Source organism: Halictus rubicundus, chromosome 2 (assembly GCF_050948215.1).
Source record: "Halictus rubicundus isolate RS-2024b chromosome 2, iyHalRubi1_principal, whole genome shotgun sequence".
In the NCBI taxonomy this organism is placed as follows: domain Eukaryota; kingdom Metazoa; phylum Arthropoda; class Insecta; order Hymenoptera; family Halictidae; genus Halictus; species Halictus rubicundus.
Genome location: NC_135150.1, coordinates 28,717,699 through 28,743,682, shown reverse-complemented (window position 1 = coordinate 28,743,682; position 25,984 = coordinate 28,717,699). Strand labels below are relative to the sequence as shown.

The 25,984-nt window shown below is 41.0% G+C and overlaps 1 protein-coding gene across 1 annotated transcript in view; it reads right to left on the bottom strand.

Moving 5' to 3' along the window:
- The window catches only part of LOC143365895 (synaptic vesicle 2-related protein), a 358,886-nt gene that overhangs the window by 163,020 nt on the left and 169,882 nt on the right, over nucleotides 1-25,984 (bottom strand). The gene's annotated exons all lie outside the window — the stretch shown is intronic.

The following is a 25,984-nucleotide window of genomic DNA, read 5'->3' as shown; positions in this document are numbered from 1 at the left end:
CAGGTTTTTATCCTTCCTCGCTGTATAGTTTAAATGTCCGGGAGATATATGGACGCAGGAAACGAAGATGCGGCTGCGAAGCCGGTGGAACTTTCTGCGGTCAAAAATCATGCTTCCGAAGTAGAACCGACGAGAATATTACTACACCGCATAACTTTTACAAGGCACTACTTTACAACATCAAAGTACCAGCCATTTAAGGTTATATTATACAGATGAATTTAAAGATAACCTAAAACAATTTCTTTCATATTTATTTATTTTAAGTAAACTGTAGATTTCTATACGAAATAAATATTTTCTGCATTAATTGCTCGATACGGGAGCCAATTAGAGTGACCTGGGGGGACAGTCGAGATTCGGGGAAGAAATTACAAACCTTTCTTATTAGACAAACCTGACATTTTGACCAATTCGCTCAGTAATCTGATAATCAATGTAACACTTAAATAAACTCTATTTAACACGTTCACGGACAGCAAAAATTTCAGTGAGCTGCAAAAATGGACGGGCAATTTTTCTTGAAACTAGTTGTGCTATTCGAAATCTGATTAGACATAAACAATAATAATAAGTTAACTGTCGTTAGTAATGACAAATGAAATGTATATTAATTACAAAAACAAATTTCAATTCGAAATGTATATTAATTACAAAAACTTAAGGTTGTATAAAATTAAATGAATAAAAATTGGCTTTAAAATTTGAATGCTACAGCATTCGTGTAAATCAGTGTGTAATGAAATATTTGATCGGCATTATAAACTCGTGCGTTTTATGCAGCAAGCATAAACAATCCTGTAGGCAAGCGGCGCGATGTAACGAGCGGTAGGTTAAACTTTTCCAGATGATCGGCTCATTTTCGAAGCGTCATCGGCTCGGACAACGCGGAGGCCGCTCGGTTCGCCGTTGAATGTTTTATCGAGGAGATATCTCTGTCGCGATTTCACGCTCGCCGCTGAAACACATCGCGTCGGACACAGGTTTTCCACGGCCGCGACGAAGCAGATCGGCCGACGTTCTCTTCCGTGTATCGTCGCGGGACAGAGCGTTATTTACGGGCCGAGGATGTGCGCCGGCAACGCATTGAAATCTACGGACAAGCGGCCCGATCGATCGACGCAACATCGTGTTTCCAATATCTTTTGCAAACCCCCGGTCAAAGAAACTTATCGGCCCGTTTCGTGGATCCGTTATACAAGACGGCTTCACGCTTGCCTTTGCGCCGATCGAGAAAGAACGCTTGATCTCGCCTGTACTCGACATTTTTTAATCCCTTTGGGAAATTATTTAATACCTCTGAGCAAAAATTGCTTCTCTTTCCGAAAATTGAAGGCTTCGGACAGCGGCGGACCGTTCATTTTGGGGCCCCGGGCTAACGCTGTTTGGGGGCCTACCCAATTAACCCGAATTAACTATTGCAAAAATTTTCGTATAATTTATTTTTCTCAAGTTTGTATTTTTGTTATTTTTACCGCGAAGGGGGCCGCTGACTTCAGAGTTTTCTACGGCTTAGGACAGTAGGAAAGCCCTAATTAAAAGCGTTGACCCTTGATCTTTAAATTAAATCTAAACTGAGAAATAAACGACGATGTCTAGAGAACGTACAGTAATATTTTTTTAGATTTCACATTTCTAACTAAAATTATGCACACGAACGTGATCGTTGTCTGTACTACACCATCTCGACTAAATGGCAGCTAGGATGGTAGCAAGGAATCACTTCAGATATTGGCACAGTTTCGGACCAGAAAATAAAGGGTCATTTATTTTACACGTGAAACGAAACATTTCGACCGTACCAAAAGTGTCGTCGTTCACCTGCACTCGACGCACCTGGAAACCTCTTCACCAATCGGAGAAACGGTGATTTCAAGGCAGACGTAGAACCGCGTCGAAATTACAAAACCAGGTGGAATTCGCAGCGGGAAGCTCGAGCGAAACTATAAATAAAACGTGGTCGCAGTGAAGAGTTAAAGCTATTGACCCATTACGTTTTACAGCTGGCGGGCAACGCATGACGCGTGACACATCTCCGTTGCCAAAATAAATGACGACCCGCGTCGGTAGTCGATTAATGACGAGGCTCGCGTCTATGGACCTTTACGTTCTCCGTCCACTTTGTAATTGTGCAACGGTCGCGGACGTACAGTGGCGAACGGTAACAATAAATAAAATGTGTCATAATTGATAAGAACGGTTTGTTAGAAACGTTTCAGGCAACCCGATTCGAGGGTACCGGACGAACGGCGATAAAACCGCGACGACAGTTTAATGCGGATACGTTTTTATCGTTAAACGGAATCTAAAGCGTTTCGAGTTGGCATCAAAGTTATGGTCGTCGAGGAGAGAAAGATGCCAGCCGCTAAATGGCATGGGAGTGTCTAATGTGATTCGTTCGTTTCCATGCATTTATTTTCGCTACGCTCTGGAAACGTGCTGCGGTAATGCAGCCGGGAGATTCTCATCGATCAATCGAACGGGACGGGAGGCTCTGTTAATTTACAACCGCGGCGATCCCCGTTCCACGGTGATCCTTCACTTGACGCGTTTCAATAGTTTAAACGTCCGAGCAACATTTTTCCGAATACGATTTCACGGAGGTATTAGAGCACAGTGGAATTTATGGCGTTCATTACACGCCGTCTCGGCGGTTTTTGTCAACTGTCATTTCGTACCAACCGGAAAAGACAAGATCAATTTTACGGACGTTCTTATGCGAAATCGTAAAGCATGCCGGTCGAAAGTTTAACGTTGAATTAAAATTATCGGATCAATTTATAAGTGCTCGCGTGTACTGAAGCAAAAAATATTCTTGCGATGAGACATCGCGGTCGCTTTCGATGCTCGCTACTTTCCCGCGTTGATTGTGCTTAAATCAAAGTCCGAAAATCGTCTTGCTACGATCAATATCCGCCGTTGATTGTGAAACGGCTTGAAATGGCCAAAAAGCGGCAAAAGTCTGTAAAAACGAAACTATCCAACGAATTTGTTTGAAAGTTTGTAGAGACATTGCCACGGGTACAACAACTTTAAAAAAAAATTTTTTAGCCAGTTAATAGTTGAAGCCATTTGCAATAACCCATATGATTTGGATACCCCTAAGTATTCAATTATAGGCGGAGTAATTACATAACTATCGCACTGAAAACTGATGAATTCCCCGGAGCGAAGAAATGGTTATTTATCATGCGTATATCTCCGTAAACAAATTTTTTTAAAAATTGGACTTTGGCACATTATGCACGCACTATTAGGCTATACAAAAATAATTTTTTTTTTAATAAAAATCGAAAATTTATAAAATGGATTTTTTGCCGCCTTGGCACCACTGTGCGCCGTGCTCCACCGGTGTCTTTATCCGCGCGATGAATTATCTGCGATAATTCATGCAACGCGCGATCGCGAGGTGCCGTGACGAAAAGTTGTAACGCGAGAAAACCGTTTCGATCATTCTTTTCGTTTCCTCTTTCTCCGAGTTTGCGAGTTCTCGTAAATCATCCAGATATCCCAGCTCCGAACGGCCAGATACAGTACACACCGCGACCGCAATCATAAATTTCGCGATTCTGCCACTTTGTTCGCCGCGGCCGTAAGTAGTACGACCACAGGCTAACGATGAATGCAACCAGTCATCAATCTTCCCATCCTCGAAACATGTTACGACAATGTAGAGGGAGAAAGAGAGAAATTTCATCGGCGTCGACTCGGATATTGTCAGGTTCGAAAATGCCGCGTTGTAATTGCACGTTTCCCCGGGACGTCGATGCGAGAGAGGAGACCTGCGCGCCTTATCGCAATTATCTATTATACTTGGTCCGTGTCGGGACGATGCGTTCTTTCAATTTTCTGAACAGCACTCCGGACAAATTAACCCTGTGCTCCTTTGTCAAACGGAATTCCACTTCCGTCGGTGCACTTTCTCTTGTTGTCGAATTCTTAAAAAGCTTCTGGTCGCATTGATGAAGCATTGATCGACTACAAAAAGTCAAACACTTGTGTACTCTCCCTTCGCTGGTGTACTTCAACGTTATGTACTATTCTTGTCAAGCAACAATGTAAGAATATATACTCGATTCAAGCTGCGTCACTCTCTAATCGTGTTCTCTTGTTGTCCAATTATTAAAAAGCTTCTGTTCAAATTAACGAAGCATCGATGAAGCATACACTCACCTTTCCGTCTGTATTGGTCTTCAACGTCTCATATTATTTTTATTCAGCAACATTGTAAAAACTGCATTCAAGTTGCGTTGTAAATTTAGTAAGGAAACAGTAGATTGATCACTGTTAGCCTAAATAACATTTGCATCAGTGTACAAGAAACCTTAATAAAATATAAGATTCAGTAAAACTTTGTTTTATTCGTATCATTGCGTTCGCGTCATCGATCAAAGAGCGGAAGTGAAAAAAGATTTTCTAAAGTCGACAGACATTCGTAGAAATGCGACTGCGAGAAACGTCGGACAAAGAGAGAAAAAGACGAATCGCAGAAAGGCTCGGCTTAATTGAAAACATTATTAAATTTAGTTGTCAAACATACGTACGGCAAGCCAACCGTGTTGCAAACTTTGACTTCTGAGTAATCATACGGCAATTAAAAGCCCACGTTACAAATATCCACTTTCTTCGAGCAGGTATATAGTAGCTGTCTATCGTCAATCACTGTGTTCTCAATTTCTATCTGAATAAATCAACAACTGAATCGACCTGTCGACTTAAATTAGCTCGATTAAGTCGACAAATGTCGTGTCTGAAATCATTTAGCGATCAGAGAAGCGCAAGAAGTCGTAAATATACTACGTACTTCGGCGAAATTTATTAATCGTTGGACGGATGAAAACGGCGAACTTCAAGTTCGTTCTTAACAGGTTTTCGAACGTCATGTATTCGACAATAAGCATTACTGTTGCGCAATTTTTCAATTTACTTTTCAGATTGCGCTATGATTAATTAAAACTGATATTTCTCGATATTACTTCAGACTACGTTAGAGATAACCAGCAATTGCTAAAAAGATAATTGTTAAAAAGACCACTGTCGATTTTATTCTGAAATATAGTTCATTTTGCAGACGAGGCTTGAAAAAATACCATTTTCTCAAATTTTGATCTGCGAAGATTAACCTTCAAAATAGGAATTTCTATACGATTTTCAGTGCTACAAAATTAAATTTTCAATGAGAAAGGAGGTCTTAATATTTTTGTGATAGAAGAGAGTCAAGTCGATTCGACAAGTAGTTTCCAAGGATAAAATTAACAAAAATGGATAATGTTACTAGCTGGAACGCGTGCACCTTTTCTTGAATTTTTCAAGGTGCCCAACGAGGGCGATTAAAATTTGTTTCGTGTCCAAGAATAAATTGATACAGTGCACAAAGCACTAAATAAACTTTCAGTCCCGAGCCTCTCGAATTTTCGAAGCGTAAGACGGTCACCCAGCGCATAAACAAAATGGTCCATGAAAATGGCAGCGAGCATCGGCGTCAAACGGTTCTGTCGCTTGCGCTGGCAAAGGTTAATGCAAGCCGGCAATAATTTCGCGCGCGTGCACGCCGAAGCGCCTTCAGAATATCAGATCTTGCACTGGCGGGCTACCTCGGGGGGTCGAAAAATTTCCGAGCCCGGCAATCGTTAATTGCCGCTTAGAAAGTGCACCGGTTGAACCCGGTGCGAGGGATCGGGATCTAAAAGTGCGCAGGAGAAATCCACCGTGCGCGGAAAAAAAAAGAAAAAGAAAACGCCGCCAGAAGCCGCGACTCGCGGAAAAATTTTCGACGATCGGCACCGATTTACGCTACCGTTCCACCGGTGCCGTTTATTTACGACGCCGCGAGTTTCTCGGTATCGAAGTTCACGCGAACTAATGCGTGTAAAGCACACTATCCGCAGAAGTGAAAATGTTCTTCGTGGGCGACTCTCGAGAGGATTCACTGTTTCTTCGGCAAATTGTTTCTTGTGCTTCATTTCTGTGGTCGCGGAAACCACATCGTTCATTTCGGGAAGAAAAATTAACTTGTTGATTAAATTTAGCAATTTACCGATCAAATTTGTCTTTGGAAACGCGTGTTTGGTTTTGCAGCGGCACAAAAGAGGCGGAAGACGTTTTAATCTATCCTGAATTATTATTATTATGTGGATGTACTCCTTTTCAAGATTGTTTAACAGGATTCGAGAACGACAGCTGTTTTTATTAGGTTCTCGACGATACAAATATTAAGAATTCATTGTGGTTTTATTATTATCTTCTTCTGATTTCATTGGTGATGTCTTTGGAGACACCATCTTCTCTTAGACCTTCTTCAGCTTCCTTAGACGAATCATGCTGTGAGAACTCTTTGTTTTTGACGTGCGAAGATACTCCGAGTATCGCGTACAAAAAGTTTTTCTGATTTACGCAAATCGTACGTTAAAAATTCCGAAAACATATGATTCGCACACTACTTTAATCTAACATCTTAGCTAAACAGCGCCTTTAGAGTAGCTCCGAGATAAAATTTATGTTTTCGAGTGTCGCACGATTGAATTAAATTCTCTAAAACGGCGGACCGTGCCAGATCGGTAATGAGCCTTTAACGACATCGGTAGTATAAAATTGCTTCGAGCCGGAGGATTCAGGATGTCCACGAACATGCTTCGTAACGTTTTTAAAACGCGACTGTACCCGAGTAACCGAAGATACCTGTGGAAAAGTCGATGATTGAAATTTCCGAACGGTTACGGTGCCCTAGGGAGCTCCGCTCGGAGCGGATTGTCGGTCTGAATTTCGCAAATGAGGGAAGCCAGTTGGTCACGTTTCTTTGATCGTTCACGGACGCCAATGGCGCACCTGTAATAAGTTTCCAACGCCTACTTTATATCGACACGGATACCGATACTACCGGCTGAGAATAGATCGGTTGCCTCCCCGGCTAGCAACTTTGTAGACCGTAGATCGCGAGACGGTTGGTCGCTGGCGAAACCTGAATACCAAAGGATAAGGAGACACGAAAAAATGTTAATCAAAGAGAGAGAGAGAGAGAGAGAGAGAGAGAGAGCGACGATGCAGGTAGCAATGAAGTTTCCTATCTGGATAGAGAAAGCAATGTCCGAGAGATGTGAAGGAAGCTAGAGGAGAATGAAGCCACTCGCAAAAAGGGAAAGAGGATGGGAATAGAGATGGGACCAAGCCAGTCGCGGTCAGTATCGGCAGACTCGATCATAGTTGAAACGAAAAATAATACCTGCTAGAAGACTGCGCGAAGAACACCTTGTAATGGTATCCCGGTGGAAAGTAGATCAAAAGTTTTACCTTAGGAGGAGCCTTCAGCTCGATCGTAAGAAGAAGACATCCTCCGCAAGCCTTTCTTAGAAACAGCATTTTATAAAAATTAGGGAGTTCTTTAATTTTTCGAGAATAAATAAAACCAGCAATCTAATTATTATATTATGTAACTTGAAAACAGCCTGTTTCCCGTTGAAGTCTTACTTGAGTTGCAAGGTCAACATCATTACAAGCATGGATTTCATTTTAAAGATTGCGTATGAAACAAAGACAAATGATCGCTATCATTCATTCAGCTACGTTGAACTTCATTTTCACAACACTTTATTTACGTTCGGTCTCGTACATTTCTTTCTCTTTGCTTTCTGTGATATAATAAAAACATTTAACTGCTGTTACAACTGTTGGGTAACTGACCTTCATACATTTATGGCAACTGTAAATCCGTAGAACTATACGAACAGGCTACATTAATCCACATAATCTCATTGAGTGAAGATTCACCTATAACCAGGTTTAGAGACTGTGAAATCGTTAATGTGTTTGTTTAATTCAATGTATTTGCCTTTCCTGGTTTTTAGATTCCAATTTCTCTTCAGAACTGGTGCGAATGTGTTAAGATGTAACATGAAAATGAGATAATAATTGTATTATGGGTTAACAAATGTACATGACGTATATATTCGACTCCTATCCGTTTTTTTAATTTATGAACAGGGAGTTTCGCATATAAATTCGCGAACTGCGCGACTGTTATGGAACACCGTATTAATTGTCATTTACGAGTAAGATGTCCGCGAATATTCTACGGCTATCGATTCGATCCCCTCGTTAGTCGCGTAAGGGAAACGGGGAGCAGAGATTAGAGGGAGAAGCGCAAAGTAAATTTGTAGAGCGGACCGCTCGCGATCCCCTCTGGCGTTTGCATGATCACGCTAGTGAGATGTTAACCTCGGACCCGTGTATAGCAAATCGGTGCCTCGGCTTTCAGTATTCCGCGCGTTTATCGAACCTGAGGCTATCGACGCCTTCCATCGCCCAACTTTCGGATCACCGACGCTCTTCCGTCATCCATCTTCCGTGACCCCGTACGCTGACGAGTTTTCCCTGGACGCGCAATTAACCGGCTGGAAAACTAATTTTCGAGATACCAGAGGAAGCCCGAGTTAATTAGCGGTATCGCTGACATAGACCGGTGCGCCTCCATCGAAAGCGATCCAAATCGATTTTAGCTAACCACCGGTCGTCCCTTCTGTCAATTCAACGCGCGTTCCTCTTGTCATCTTTCTGATTAGCTTGCGGATCTTTACGAGGATCGTGATTTTTCTTCAGACTGCAATTAAGACGAACTTCTTGCGTGCACAGTGGATCCAAAATGTGTTTGAACACCAAATTGCCGGAGTTATCGATGTTCAAAGCTTGATAATTTCGTTAGAAATAATAACAAAACAACAAAACTCTAAGATATTTTTACATGATGTAGCAGACGAGTGACCTTGAGTGACCTTCAGTAATTATAGTCACCGAATTCCCAATGAAAGGGACTATCATCGTAGGCGTTTAAAAAGGAGTGGTCCCGTTTAAAAAAATGAAGGTGACCTTGAGATCTCTAAAATAAATAATATAAAGCTAATATTTTTATGGCATCCTGCGAGCAGTATTGAACCACTCAACCGTGGTCTTAACCAAAGCAGTTTTGGTTTGTTTCAATTCAGATAGAAAATTGTTTTTCGAAGAATTTTAGTATAATTTTGTTCTTTTCGATCAGCTACCCACAAATCGAGCACGAAGGAGGATTGTGGTCTATCGTTGCACCGTGCAACAAAATGGTATAATTTGGTAAATGTATCCGAAGTTTAACGATTAATCACGGTTCGGTTTTCGCAAAAACCCGGCGCTGGCTGTTGGATCTGCGAAGCGTTCCGCGGCGAGTCTTCGATCAAAGTAAATTGCACAGATCATCGGGGAACTCCGGCGTCCTCGGCTCGCCTACCAGATTTAAGTATCGCTTTTCGCGTCACGCGAAACTGAGATTATCGCCGGCCGTTCGAATTAATCCGCGGTGCCGCCCTTGATACGCTACCGCTCTCGAACCCGCGATTTAACACAGCATACAACGTAGAGGCGCGTTTCTGCATCCCGAGAGCGCACATCGGCATGAAATATAGTTGCACAAGGTTATTATTAAGAACCGGCCGACAAAAAAGTTGCGGGGCTGGTTGCCAGTTCCGTTCGGAAATCAGGTCGTGTCGGCGACATTGTGGATTTAGCGAGAGATACATAGATCAACGCACGGTAGCGATCTAACGCAGGAAATTATATAGGAGAGACCGGGACAAATTGACAGATTTTTCATTTCTGCACTTTTTCACTTTTTGCTCGAGTTAATAGAACATTTATTTGTAATATTTTACACATATGTAAAATATTTTGTTGTTACTCTTTTTTTTTCTAAACCAGATTCGGAAGAATTGGTATATTTTTTAACGTGTATTTTCATAAAATTAAAATTTTCTTTATATATTTGTACCATGTTTATACATATAGAATACATATAAATACATATAAAAGGGATTTCCAACAAATCACAAACAAAATATTTCTTCTAAAATCACAACTTACGAACACAATTTGACTGGCTACTTTTAAATGAGTCACCCTGTATAATTTTATGAAAATCGGCTTCGCAATAGCTTTCAGATAACTTATGCAATTTGTTTGATTCTATGCGCCACTATGTACGTGCAAATGTCACAGATATAATGTTATGTATTGTCGGCTGCGCACTGTTGCACATAATAAAATTTGCATTAATTGAAAGTTCGAAGTCTGAACATTTTTCTCGAATATTCTGTTACAAAATGTTGCATTCAGTATGGAATAACTAACTCACGGCCTGAAATCTATAACGTCTACATTTAAGAAGTTGGTTCAAGAAAATTTATTGTGGATTGTACCCTAAAATGAACTACTGTCAACTCAAATTTAGGTTAATAATTACTTAGTGTTAATTACATATAATTGTTTGCGGATTTGGATGAAATTTTACTATCTTCACTGCGTTTCTACTTACCATTTTGATAGAAATCAATATTAAATATATGCTTATAATATAATGCAGTATAAACATCTACAATGTCATATAACATAGTCTGCTCTTTTGTCTTTGGTTTTTCCTAATCCCCTCCGTTGCGCTGCTATTCCCTCATTTTTCTATTTTCTATTCCCTTCATTTCATAATTATAAAAATATAATTTGAGTGAATCATTTCATTTTTAATTTACATTTTGAAGACCCGTTTAAGGGTTAAATTTTTGATTTCGTAAAGTCGGCTTGCACTGCACGAAACGCTGTGCGCCGGTCCTGCAGACTTTGCTCCATCGGTTACGTAACCACAGAATTTTTAAATATGGCGGTCGGAACACGAGCTACTTTCTAGACGGAAACCTTATTTCCGAGACACTTCGGACCGATTAATTCTTGCACGGCTATTAACGTCGTTATCGCGTCCGATATTTTTAGATCTACCGGTTGAATTATAATATAGTGTCAACCACAATGGCTGCTGAGGCGGCACATATTTGCGATTCGAATTATCAGTTATTTTTAGGAAATAAAGCAGGAAATAAATTAATCATAAATTCAGAGGAACATGAAATGAGAAATTTATATTCAATGAATGTTAAATACATTCAACTTCTGTTCAATTCAACCTCTATTTTTACTCATTCGCGTGAACAATATTTGGCCGGGGATGCGGCATGGCGTTCGTATGCTTTAGGCATTTTTCGAATGATTTCTTCATTAGCCACGACTCGTTTCACACTGTCCTGATGCGTCGACCACTCTGATGGCTTTTCTTATGGCAATTCTATTCGCATCAACGGGTTCCATTAAAAAACTCAAATTTGCGTTTTTCTCTATTTGCCTTTGCACTCTGTATTAGCCATTCCATCATACGCACAACTACGATAAATCATTTAACGAGCATTCTACTATTTTTCAGTGTGAATTCTAATTTCTTACATCTCCAAATTAGCATCAACTTTGCAATTCCATGGCTAGTATAGCATTCGTTGTAGATTCTAAATATTGAAATATTTACTTACGGTAAAAGATAATAATTAACGAATGCCAAAATACGATTTTCGTTCGGAAATGAATGTTCTCAATTTTCTCTATTGAAAGAAACTGCATTAAATTATTTTGTAAGTAGCAAATCATTCGGTTTAGATATTTCTTAAAGCGCGGACCAGGTTCCGTGTTCGTTTTTGTCCTCTCTACCCTCGATACTTCATACATAAATCCGCGAAAAACAGTAAAACAAGAGGTATCACAGTCCTAACCGCCAACCCGGACGTAGTGTCAGTCACTGTCAAGGTGGTCGTGTGAATCTTCGCACTGAAAGCCTCAAAGTTGTAATCGGAGTGATCGAGGAGCATGTAAGTTAATAAAGCCGTCTAATCGGAAAAGTTTATTTATTCGTTGCCTCGATTCTAATAAGACTGCGGAAAGCGTCTTGATACCATCCGAGTGATCTGTAATTTATAGGTTACGTATCGAACTAGCCATCACCAATTCCGATAAAACAATCACCAATTCTAATGATAAAAACAAGTCTAGAATCAAGAAAAAGACATTTTTAACAAAATGGCAGCCGCGTGAAACGAAAGCTCTTTAAATCTACAACTTGAAACGATATTAAAAAGACGATATTCACGATATCGACACAATTCTAGTTCACAAAATAGTCACATTCGTGTAAATTTAGAATGTCTTTGAGTTTCTCCGGATCAACAGAACAACTCCGATCGTGGAAGACATTGAAAATGATATATCGCGGGAAACACAATAATTTAGATAAAAATGAAGATAATTGTATAGAAATTACATTCAAACATCTCTAATAATATAAAAATTTCTTGTCCCATAAACTGCTTAAAATCAATGGTTCAGAATGAGGACACCCCTTAAAAGCTCGCTTAACTAGTTTTCGACAATAATACACAGATAATCCTCTAAAAATTACTTACAGAAAATTAACTATTATCTTGAACCAGAAGCTAAGATGGCATGTTTCGTCTCAACAGAGTCATCTAAAATCAACAGTTCAGAACGGAAGGTCTCCCGGAAAGGTCTCTGAACAATATTCAGGGTTTTCTGACTAATGATTCCGGGCGAAGATGAGACAATCGTGACTCGAATCCTGAGTCCTCGGTCGATGCAGGACGAACCCGAGGATTCTGAGGAAGGCAGGAAGGCAGGCTTGGATCGCCTCTAATCCGGTCCGTTCCCGGGGACAGGATCGCGGATTCTCCTATCAATTACGCAGTAGGTCGACTAGCTTCGCGAGCATTCATTACGCCGGCAGAAGGTTTCGCAAGGTTTGCGCGTGTCGCTCGATTTATGGACCGGAGGCTCGATCTGCTCGGAGTCTGCTCGCAGCGGGACCGAGCTATCGCGACGGTTCATCTCGCTTGTCCGCGGACATGAACTCGGACCGAGATTGTCTGTCTTCTGTCTATGTCTCTGCGCTTCAAACCGCGATCATACACACCGCCGCGCCGCGTCGCGACGCTTTCTGCAACGGGTTTTACGCCCGCGCACCGCGATCCAGACGCTTTCCGTGATCGATCGATCGACTCGGCCGCCGCGCACTGAGACGAAACGATCCGGCGGCGATCGAAAATCCAATTTTTGTCACATTGTAAATTAGCATTTTGACATTTTAAACTGTCGGAAGAATTGAATGTGGAAGGAAGGACATTTTCTGCGAATATCTCGGGAAATTTCTGCACGAAAAGGAAAGTGACATTCTCAAAGTGATAGTCAGCAGGTCGGTAACTGCTGTATAATTTCCGTTCACAGACTTCAACCACTGACAATAAAATTGAAATATCCTTTGATATGGTAACCATTCAAATCCTTACGAATCAATGTTGTTTCTTATATTGTTGCATCTCCTTCATCGAGATCATCGTCCAATCTCTGATTGTACTGAATATAAGCAGCTAATAATTTCAACTGGCTGCTAGAAAATTACAGTTTCAATAGAAATTCAATAGAAATTGGCCTATTTCTAACGCTTATATTACCAAACATCCGCATAATCTCGTCAGCTCATGACCAGCGCCCGCTAGATTGATCCTTCCTCTTTCGAACGAGCCCTTTCCCAGCGAAAAATATTCTCATACAAGGACGAAAAATTGAGTTACGTAAAACTATTTTTCGCCTATTTTTGTCGGTAATGTGGTCGCTCTACCTTATCGCGAACCTACCGAGTCTTGTCTCTTAACACAAAGATTCTTACAAAATCAGAGTAATTTAATTAATGAAAGTGAAACCAGAAATTTTAAATGTATTCTAGGGGATGTTATTTTAACCCTTTTCAATTCTAAAGATAAAATTCGGTTTATCTGGACATGCCACAATACAAATGAATCTCTAAACCTAGTCAAAAATCAGTGTGAGTCGTACGCGAGTGACACGGCAGTTAACGTGTTAGGAATCTCCCTCGGATGGCGGAATTTGGGTCCATTTTGACCCAAGGCGAAATCAAGGCCTCTACCTTATCGAGAATCGTGAAAGAGGGTGGAACGGTTAGCGGGAAATTGAGAAGGAAGGTTTGATATTTTCATTTGAACAGGCTGCGGCACGATCGTGCGCGATCTCTAACGATCGATCGGCCGAGTGAACCAGCTCCGACCAGGTTCGTTCGGTCTACGTACACTCGGAATATAGGTCGTCGAAGCCGTGAAAACAGATCGGGCCGGCGTTAACGCAGGTACTTGTACAGCGGGCTTTTTTTCCGTTCTGCTCCGCGAAGACGGATTGCAGCTAATTAGAAGAGCAGCCGCGTTTATCTCGTGCGTCTCGTTCGAGACCGAACGATAGCTTACCGGCTCCTTACGGCTCGTGTCCGCGGAATCGTGTTACCGCAACCGGGGCCCCCGTTTTATCTTCCACCTTCTGACAGCTATGGATTCCTGAGAGTGAAACCGGAGAATTTCGCGAGCGTAATTGCTTTTTACGCGCGCGGAAACGAAAGGCGTAATGTTGTAGGAGGATTACTGATCGCCGCTCAGTGGGAACTGTCGGGGCTCGCCGGTTCTTGCGCTCGAATGGTACATGCTCGTGCGAGCTCAGATCTTTCGAGATTATCTTTACGATTTTTTCTTTTTTTTTTGCCGTTTTAGCCAGTTCAGTTGAACGAGCGATATTTCATTATGCTCGTTGAACGCGTTAGAACATCAGCTTAGAAGATAATTAATGAGCGTCGAAGAACCGAGATCTCATTCGTGGAAAATTCAAAATGGGTTCTGAGGACTTCAAAAAATCTTTGGAGGTCATTCTTTGAAAATTTTCTCTGCTTCGTTCTTTGGTGCAATTATCGGTCATCGAAAGAAAACGCAACAAATCACGAAACGCGGTCTGTTCTTCTTGCAACTTGTCCTGGAGTTAATTATTTGCAACTCCGTTTTTTTATGTGTCCAGTTCGTGAAAAATCGCATCTTACTCTGTAGACCGACGATGCAGGGACAGACAACTCTGTTCGAGCAGTGGTTCGATTAGGTGCATTACGCAAATACCGGAGTAATTACTCGCGAGATAATCGTGATTAAGCGTTCACCTATTCAGCGACAAATTTATTTCCGAGATCACGCGTAACTTGAGACGTATTTAATAGGCGCTAAATCACCGGTTTATCTCTTTCTGTTTCGCCGCGAGTGAAAAACCATTTCTTTTCGAGTTTATGCACTCGGCGGTGATTTTTTTTTATCACCGCGAGCGCGTGAAAAATAGAATTGCGCTTGTCGCGTGATTTATTTCCGAATGCCGTACTGTGTTGGAATTAGCATTTTCTGTCGAGCGATTATGTGTAATATTAGCTTGACGTCTTCATACGTCTTACTCAAATGTTCATCCAAATTATTCCATTATCTAAAAAGAAAACTTACTTATTTTATTATGGTATATAACAGGGGAGTGTCCACTTCGAATTTCCAATTGAATCCAATGAAAAATGTTGTAACTGCGTTAACAACCAGAAAGAGGTCGGATAGGATAGAAAAGATTAAAGCAAAAATGGTTAGATATTTTCAAAATGACCGATTCCAGATTTTTTATTTCGCAATTATAGAAATCATAAAGATCTTTTCGTGGGAAATGATCAAATAAATATATTTAAGCTTTAAACCGTATACAGTTTTTATAATACGAACCGAACGAAATCCAAATAAATTCAATCTTGTAATTTTTACAAGACAACATAGACTGATCAAGTGTTTAATTCGTTAACGCTAAATCTACCGAGTAACTGGTACATGTTGTCTTGTAGAAATAAAAAGATTCAATTTACTTGAAGATTGGATCAAAACGACTCATAATCAATTATTACAGCCGAAAACACCAGAAACGGATTTCTTTCGGTCACCAGCTAATGAGTTTGAAACTACAGAGATTTATATTTTCCTTGCAACAGGCTGTACAGGCTGTCCGTGGATCCTGGATCGTCCTGATCGGTCGTGCGATCATATTCTCGCGTGCTGCCCACGCAATCTTGCTGGAACTGCGCCAGCCTAAAGAGTAACAGAGACTGTTGCACAACGCTCGAGTAGACAGTACTCAAATTATTTACGACTCTCATGCCTCTTTAGCCGCCGTAATTATTTTTCCTGCGGCTGATGAAACTTTAGGATCGGAAATTGCAATTGAATCTCGTCTCTGGTTCTCGGCTCCGAACTTTCTCGAGCGCACTTTGAATTTTTCCATGAAAAATGGCGACAACGACGGCAATTAACTTCCTGTTATTCAATATCTGAACTGAGCAAAACCGTAAAAGACAATACAGTAAAAATTATTTTAGACCAACTCTGTCCCGTATAATAACGAGTTACGCTCGCGATGAAGACTTCAAACAAAGATTCTACTAAATGTGGATCTTATTTCTTTCTTTTAAAAATCTTTTACAGTTCTTTTCTTTCCGCAAAAAGTTAAGATTTACTTTTATCTTATTCTAGGTTTGCCTAGAGTCTTAAATTTTTGCAGAATGAGAGAAGCAGGTGAGAACCTTATTTGCTAAAATCGGTAGAATGACAAAATCAGTTTATTTTGCGGCTGAATCGCGGTGCTCGCGCGCAAAGCTGGAAGATTGTTAATTTTGCGAGAGTTCTAGGTTTCTCTGGGGTTTTATATTTTTGCAGAAGCGTCGAGAGTTTCGAAGCAGATCGTTCGAAGCGTGAACCAGTTCGCCGGCAAATGCCAGTGGAACGATGCGAGTGACACCGGGCTGTCGCGTCGTGACTGCCACTTTGTGCCTTTAACCTCAACAGGTATTGACTTGGCTCGTGACTGCGAACGCGACTTCCGTAACTAGTGCAACTCTTCGGTGCACGACGTTTCGTTAGTTTACCCGCAAACAGTACTAATTACCGCGAGGCAGGGTACATACGACACGGTAACTTCACCCGACCGCCTCGACTGTCAATCGCGCTAATTTTAATTGCTAGCGAGGTTTCCACGAATGGCTGTCTCCGCACAGGACACGGACAATCATTCGCTGATTACCGGCTCACTCTAATCGGGCCGATGAACGCTCGCGAGGCGTTGCTAAATCATCGATCGATGATCGACGTCAGCTACGCGACAACCTCTGTCAAATCACTCTTTCACGTCAATATTTTTCTTAACAATGCTGCTGCGGTTTGAAATAATCTATCTGGTACTACCAAGATTCGAAATAATTTATTTATAACGGTACTATTCTGTTGAACTTTCTGTTGAGAAGCCCTGCTGGAAAGTCAAGTGAACAACCTGCTTTTGATATTTTAGAAATAATTAACTCGAAAAACTTCTTCTTCTGAAAGAAATCCTTAATAACATCCTGTATTTATATACACAAAAATCATGAAAAAACGACGATATAATAAAATTATAGTATTATCAAAATTATTAAGACACGAATTCAATTAGAATGTTGTACTATTTGCAAGAAAGAGATACCCTTGTACTAAGGAAAAATATAATACTTTATACAAACTTCCATTAAAAAAACGACCAATATAAATATTGTTATCATCTCCCAGAATATCCTGTCAGCAGTAACAGAAGTTACATTTTTAATTGAATGTTCTCCAAGAAATTCGTGAATTTGTTTCGTTGAGAAGTTATTTTATGAACGCACAGTTTTGAGAAACGACTGGGAATTGTTCCTCGATTTCCCAAAGTTTCCACCAGCCGATTCAAGAGGTTGATCCTCGAACGGAAAATATTTTGACAGACTACGGCACCGGTGCCACGTGACAGTCAGTTCTGTCACTACCATCGCCACAGCGAGCAGCGTCCCATACAAGTAACACGATCCATCATCGCGAGCCTGCACAAAGGAGACTTTCCTAACGATCAGCAGGAACTGGCTCCGATATGATGAGCGGTTCTACGCGAAGGTCTCTTCAAGGTGCGCGCGTGTATCTACAAGAAGATACTCCGGGCAGAAAGAGGAAAATGCATGTTGCAGTCCGCGAGAACAGCGGAGCTGTCCAACGGAGCATGGAGAAACAGTATCAGCCTGCACAATGAGGGGAACGGAAAAATCGACGGGATACAGGGATGCTGAGGAGAGACCGGACTACGGAAGGTGGAAAGTCAAGCTTTGGAGCGTGACCGCTTCGCAGTTCGATTACCGTTTCACTGGTAAATAGGTAACATCCTCCGATGCTATCAATACTCGTCAATTCTCAAGCGATTTGTTTCAATTCTGTCTGCGAACGATGCCAATTAGGCCATTCTCGGTGCCACCTACGGAATAATCAATTAAACCTCTCGATCTCTCCCAAGACTAAACCGAACTGCAATTTTTTCGGTGATTTTTGCACCGGTTAATTCCGAAAGTCCGTGCCGTTTCTTATCGAATAATTATTTTGTAAACTGCTCGACGTACACCCTGCACTCGTCTTCGTGGTAGAATCGTAGGAGTCAACGAAGAAAAATGTTCTTCCATTCCAAAAAGATGAAAGTTAAACGGAAGACAAAAAGAGACCCAGAGTTCATTGAATTTCTCTCCCGTGACAAAGCAACGACCCCCCAGAGGAACAATAAATACCAGATCCGCAGCTTTCGAAAACGCGATGGCAACGATTACGGTGCTCCGATTCTAAACAAAGGAAGGCAAACATCGTCCGGGCCCGGCAATAATTTCATATGCGCGAGCCCAATATGTACAGAGGTGAAGGGGAAGTAGCAATTACTGGAAAAGACAAGAACCGCGAAGGAAGGATGCAAGACCTGGACGAAGACGAAGACGAAGAAGATGAGGATGAAGATGAAGAGAGAGCAGGTAGAGGGAGGAACGAAGCGGATCGAAGAAAACGTGAACTGTAACCGTCTGCTCGGAATGAGTTCCCAACCAGCTGGTAGACCTTGTCGTTTGTTAACGGTATTGGGAGTTACGGCGAATAGGATGTAACCTCGGATGTTCTTCGTGGTCCGTAGAGGTGGAAGCCGCGTATGTAGGTCTCGGATGGTGATTGGCCGAGCCGTGGCTGGCGGGTAGGACACGCCGAGCCTGCCGTGTCTGCTAGGGCTCGGACTCACCTGTTGCACCTGGCTCTCGGCGTGATCACACACCGGAACCCCCCTATGATTTTGGAAACTGGTCTTGACTATATACTCCGTGACCCATATTTCCTCCAGCACACCGGAGAGCTGTTTAGATTTGAGCCGAGAGCTCGAGAACACGACGCATCGAAATTCCCTGCTGCTTCTACATTCTACCTCTTGCTCCGTGTCCGATGCTGATGCATCGCCGCTCAGTAATTGCTAGCATGAGTATCTAGATTCAGAAATTTACAGGCAAATCTGAACACGGTATCTCCTGGCGATTAGTTCCCGATTTTTCAAACTCTGCCAAGGATTTTTTAAAATTCCAATCGAGATCCAACGAGTCGGACGCAGTAGCGTGATTTAACCCTTGGCACTCGAACTATTAGGTCGTCCCGTAAGTTCGTGTCGTTTACCCTTGTACCATTTCGATTCTGAAAAGAAAATATGTAATCACCCTTTCAGTTCACAACCTCTTTCGACCATTTTCGCAAAGACCGTCGCTATAAAATTTCTGCGGTTTTTCAGTAAAATACTTTTCAACGGTGAACAATGTAAACATATCCACGGCACGAACTTATGGGACGACAATATTTAGCCAACTTATTCTCGATACATCCTTGCTTGCTCAATAACACGTAAATAATTATCTTTGAGTTATTTAAGATAATCTTTATTCATTTAACACGTTCGGCGCCGCGTCACCCATATTTGGGTGACGGAATTATCTGTGCAGGTTTTAAAATGAATTTTTACGTTGATATATTCATTGTACTAAACTTGATTAGGATCTGTAACATGCAAGAAAGTTGGAGGATTACTCGGTATCGTGCATTTAATTTTTTGCAATTTTTATTTCATTAAATAACTTACTTTGATTTTACGGAACTTTTCGGGTTTCTGGCTGGGCGTTCAAAGTGTTAAAAGATCATACGTAATTGGGCATTCAATGGGTCAATTATGTTGACTTTGTACTGTACTTTTTAATATGACTTGTTTATAGAATCCTACCTAGACTGTGGATTTTATTCATTTATGACAGTAACGAGTAGATGATATTTAAAACAGTACAAAGATGAAAAGAATTTCAGAATATTGATGTATCATTTTCATTTTATCCATTCAGCTCCTGTTTCCTAAAAATGCTTAACAAATCTTTTGCCGAGATTGTCAAGACTTTTTGACAAATGTAAAACATCTGTAAAATGTAGTTGTAATGCGTACTCTACAATTTAGTTTGATTTGCGTGTGTGCTAAGGAAGTCAGATACCGTCGATAAAGATCCTACAGAAAAAGAAAGTGGTCTAAGAAAAGGTTACGTCGATTGCTAGTTCGATTCTGTCGTTTTCATGTATTTTTGGAGTGTGCGCTTCCTGATGAATATTTTACTTTCGTTTGATGCGGATTCGTCCGGTTCACCATGGAAATCGAACTGGTACGGTTCGGGGAGCGATGCTTATCGAGTATAGTTTCCGTGACACATTAATTCTCATTACAGTCCGGCGTCACGGATGCGTGACTACGATCAGTTGTTCTATTACGACTATAGAAATAAGTGAAACGTATTTTAGGCGGTCGCTGACTATAAGAGAAAGTGTTAAAGTATTGCTTTATTTCTTTAATTATGAACTGCGAGCTTGGCGCAGCGATGGAAACGAAAATTAGCGGAGAGTGCGTCGGTTCGACAAAAGAACACAAAGTGATCAAGTGATTATTGATTTAAATGATCCACTATCATTATTACAATATTTTTTCTTAAAATATTCAAACATTTACACAATTGTATATGTACAATACATAACTGCGATAAAATTATATGTAACATTCTGTAAGAGCATGTCATTATAGTATTACCAAGCGATTGTTAGTTCAACTTTTATCAATTACGAAGACAATGTATTCTATCTTGTAATATAGATTTCGGAAGAGCACTTTTCCAATTTTTTAATATTAATTAAGAAAGAAATATCCAAATTTCCTACTGTAACATAAAAATCAGAATAAACATCGTACTTTCTGCGACAACCATAATTTCTTCCGCTAGATAAATAAATGAATGCTTACTACGAATTTTTCGGGGGACAACTACAACTTATTTGCTCGCGGATAAATAAAACAATATCTTAGGGTAACATAGTACAATACTCAGAGAATCTAGAAACAAAAAATATTTAATAAAAAGGGTTTAGTACAAATTATAGGTTGGAATATTTAATAAAAGTATTCCTGAGATGGTCAAAATGAATTTTTGGGGACGCATTCAATATTTCGTTTGATTTCTGTGATACAAAAATGGCTAAAAATCTGCAAAAATTGTGGTCTCATTATTTCGATAAAGTAAAGTAAAATGGTCGGTTTTTACCGTATCGTGGGTCGATTGCGAGGACCGGTACGAGACCAGATAACAGAATCGAGGATGTAAATGAAGAGACAATTTGTAGAAGCGCTGTAAGTGCGAAAAAGGCTAATGTCGTGGGCGTATCTTTGTTTTCTGTTGATCGTTCGGACTTGTCGTAAAGAGAAGAAATAGAAATAAAACTGGGCTCGTCTCGTGACCTATATCGGCTGGCGAGTCTCCGAGCAAGGCGACTGCCCACACGTTATTAGAAGTTAATGGAGGAAGAAACTCGAGATTCGAATGGAATGCAACGGCGCCGCGGCGAGCAGGTAGCAACGCTGCACCGAGGCTACGTACGATTTTGAAAACTGGTTCCGACTAGATGGAAGCCTCGCAGGCCTCTATCACTCGAAACTTTACGAGCCGCTTCGATACCCATTGGATTTTAATAGCTGAAAACACTCGAGGTCCCCACTGGAATGCAAGTGAACAAGTTACAGCGAATTCGAACTGTTTACGATTTCGAGAACTGGTCTCCGCTTTTTAACCGAGCGCGTGGATTCGTGCGAAAATCCTGTCGGAAGATTGCCGGATGTATTTTATACACCGGACAGTCGAAATCGAGGTGAAACGAGCAATAAAACACGCTGTTTGATTAGGCAAATCGATTCTCCATGCAAATTGCTACGTATTATTTTAGGGGAACTGATCGGGATTAGTTTAAAGTTAGGTGATATGATTATCGTCGATCTACTGACCCAACGTTTGTTTCCGAAGTTACTCTTGTAAACTTTCAGAATATACGGTTATGGATAATGTTCCAAACCAGTGACTGGAACTGTTGCAGTTTTCAAAGGAATGCAATTAAACTTCAACGAGAATAAAATGTAATAAAGTATATAAATATTTCAAGAAATCACTATATATGTATGAATATAAATTAGCTATAAATAACGCGTAATGCAAGATGTACGCGATTAATGTATTTATACGTTTATTTATACATTGCCATAATATACATTGGATAGTTCTCTGTGAAATGGAATATATTTCACGATGTAGAGACTTTTAATAATTCGTCATTAAATCGCTACTTTAACCATTTATAAAATTGATGGAAGACTCTCTTTCGATGCAGTCAATTCACACACAAAATAACCAATTTTAAAAACTATAAAATGCAACATAAATGTACACAAAATTACACAAATATGTTTCGCTGGTGCCAAAATCTTTTGGTGTTATTTACCTATGCATACATAGAGTTTCAAATTCGTTACTCCACAGCTAAACAATGAATATTTCATTGAAAACAACCGTAATGAATAATTCAATATCCACATATTTATATAAGATAAAAATTGTACTTTCAGCAGGAAAACTTCAAACATGCGTTACTGTTATTTTTGGCATGGTTGCAAGCTAGATTCGAGGTACGCACAAAATCAAAATGCTTTCTCTGCAAGATCCATCGGTGATCCCCCGTTTCCAAAACGTAGATGTCGCGAAATTGTTGCCACGATCATTTCGGCGCTCGATCAACAACGGAGCAGATTTTTTGCCCGGTTAACGGGGAGTGACGCGAAGATAATAGCCGATCTACGAACGATTCGAGGAGACCGGTGAATCGGCAAAGAAAGGAGTGTGGCCGATTAACGATTCGCTGGTGGCATCTGGCCGCGGAAACTGGTTCTCGATTGCGTTCCCGATGACGCTGGCGCATATATCTGCCTTCGAATCCTTCTTTTTGCAAAACCCTTTGAACTTAATTGCATTAAAATAACGAGCCGCTTACGGGCACACGGGTAAATAACGGAAGAGCATGTCGTATTTATAAATGAGTACGCGGCCACGTGTACACAGATACGATCGCGGGGCATATTCACCTGTTCGCGAGCGGTTCGTTCGGGTCACGAGGCTTCGCGGATTCCCCGTAAGGAAATTTGCAAATTTTCCTATACTCGGCCAACCGTACCTCGAGAGATCGGTGATATCTCTGCAAAACTGTATTTCCGCATTTTTCGACCCCAAATTGGATTAAAGCAGATTTACAACTGATCACAACTTCTTGACAATTGGTGTTATTGGGTGTGTCACAGATTTGAAGATTGAAGCTTCCCCTTTATATGTCGTTTAGGTGTTTTATCAAACAAAAATGGGGAACAAGTACACTCTTATTCGAAGCTTTGTAGCATGACCGGATCGTATATCAAGTTGTAAAAGGTTGTCGAAAAGGGAAAGCTTCAATCTTCAAATCCATGGTAGATTTAATCTCGGAATTTTCAATCTGTAGCATCGACGAGAAAAAGCGTGTCTTCGTTATCGCTATATCATGCAAAACTGCCTGCTATATCGTACAAAAACATCTTAGCAGAGAATGAGCGATGTGCCGCGAAAGTGGAGGCTTCGAGCTTTACAACGAATCCAGGTTCATTGTTCTACGATTTTTATTTACCAACGTGTAACAGTTTAAAGGTGAAAGATGTTTCGGAAATCGGCATGTCAAGCGTTCGTTGTAAAGGAGAAGCTAGTCTTCGAATTGCGAGGAAACGCCATCGGTTTATTTTTCTGATGTGAATTTTCGAATTTCGTCCAGTCAGTGCGCAGTGCTCGTAGCACTGTCAATTCGATTTTATCCGGTTATCGGGGGAGGACAGCGACAAAAATCGTTCGAAATGACCTGTACTCCCGTCGTAATGACGGGTCGCAGTCCCGGCGATTTACGGGCCAACGCTTTCCTTCCATCAATGTTCAATTTCTACGGTGGGTGGACGTGTGCGGCGTGCATGTAATTTAGTGAAATCGCGCTTGGTTAATGGTCTTCTGTTTTACAACTCGTTCCCGAGGAGAGCCACGGGATGACACTTGAGTAGTGTCTTGCGACGAGAGGCTTTTTCACCGATACTATCAGCGGGCAAATCAAATTCGACGAACCCACTTTGTACGTTTGTTCGTCGATCATGATAAGCTAATTCGAAGCGAGATCAAAATATCTAAGCTTGTAATATCTGTTCTCGCTTAATTTTGTATCGAACAATTTACACTGTCTCGGTCTAGAAAGCATTGGAAACTCAAATTTAAGCCTCGAGGATCGTAAAGTACTGTTCAAATAGCAGAGAAAATATTTGTTCCCCGAGGCGCGTTCTTCAACATCGCGTAGGAGTTCTGGATTTAATTGCGGATCGCTTGAGAAGCGTTCGCAGCCCGCGGCTGTTTCAGACCAGTCAAAAATCCTGAGCGTTTCCGTTGACGACCTCATCAAGTACTATGGTATTTCCAGCCTTGCTTAATATAATATAACAATTGATTGTACTCTTTTCGAAATGAAGCAACATTTGCTTGGGAGATGCCCAATGCTTGGAAGAGTTAAATTATAACTCGACGTGAAAATGATTTTGCTCTTTTGAAAGCGATGGCTATAGTAATTCGTCCTTTAGAAATGAAGCAGCAATATTTATGCTTGTAAAATAATAGTCCGAGTAGGTGAAACGATGCGAAATAGTTGTGCTGCGAATAGGTGAGATTAAGCACGGTCGATCAACGCAGCATCAATATCTAATCTTTATTCTCATGATCTCGCGCACTAATGAACAAGCGTAAAAATTGTTTTATTTCGCGTTCGGATTCACTTCAATGCCGAGGATCGAATCAAAAATAGAAACTATCGAAGCCGTACAAGTTTAGTGAGATGAAAGTGGTTAAACGTTTTATTAATCGGTAGATAACGACCGCTAATGGAGTATCTAATGACAATTTTCATAAAAGTTATCTGAGAAATGTATTGAATGCTTGATAGTGAAAGCAAGAGTATTATAACAGCATAAAGTAAGTGTGAATTCTTGTGGTAGAAGGAAAAATTCTGCTTCAAGTCAAACCCATCAAATTCTCATTGATGAAGATCACAAAACCAAAAAAGTACAATACAAGATTGTCACGCGTAAGCTGCGCCCAGAAAAATGATCTGAACGTTGCAATGGCGTTATAATGAGTCGAATGTCTCTGTAGCACGATGCAGGTACTTAGCGCTGAACGTGGACGGTATGTTGCGACAGTTTGTTCATTTCGCGAAATTCTGAGCAACGAGAAGCAGATAACGGGACAGAAGTTTCTAGTTGAAACGTATATCGCCAGCATGGATCATCCTTGGATCACTAACGCCGAGAGATTCGCTCGATCCACCGGGTCAAGCTTAATAGCTACGATTAATAGGCCAATTCGCGGGTTGGCTCGATATCGGTGTTGTTTCGCCTGCGTTTCTTTTTCCCGTACCGATCTCTCCCGGCTGCGTTTCTCCGTGGACGACGGGTAATTATTAACACGGGGATCGGTGGAACAACAGAAGGCACCGATCCGCTGGATATACAAACAGGATTACCGGCGATCGACACGGTCATTGTTCATCTCGAGGCTCCGAGTCGGCCTAACGGTGATCGCTGTTCGCGCGATTAGAACTGTAACATTCGTGCCGGTTTTTGTTAGGTGTCCGATATCGCGGCGGAACACGATGTATCGTGTTAATGGCGATCAACGGCACTGAATTTTGTGCCTCGATCAGGCTGACCGAGGATCGGCATAAAACAATATACAGTGAACTTTTTTCTTTTTATTCATTGCAGAAGAAACAGTCTGAAACGCCGGAGTCTGCTAATTTCAATCCTTAAGCTCTTGACCGAGTGACTGTGCGATTATGAACACACACACAGACGTAATGAAAGTAGATACAATTCATTAATATTTGCCGTAATATATTTTCGTATATCACATTTTATTAGACTTTCTAGGACCCAA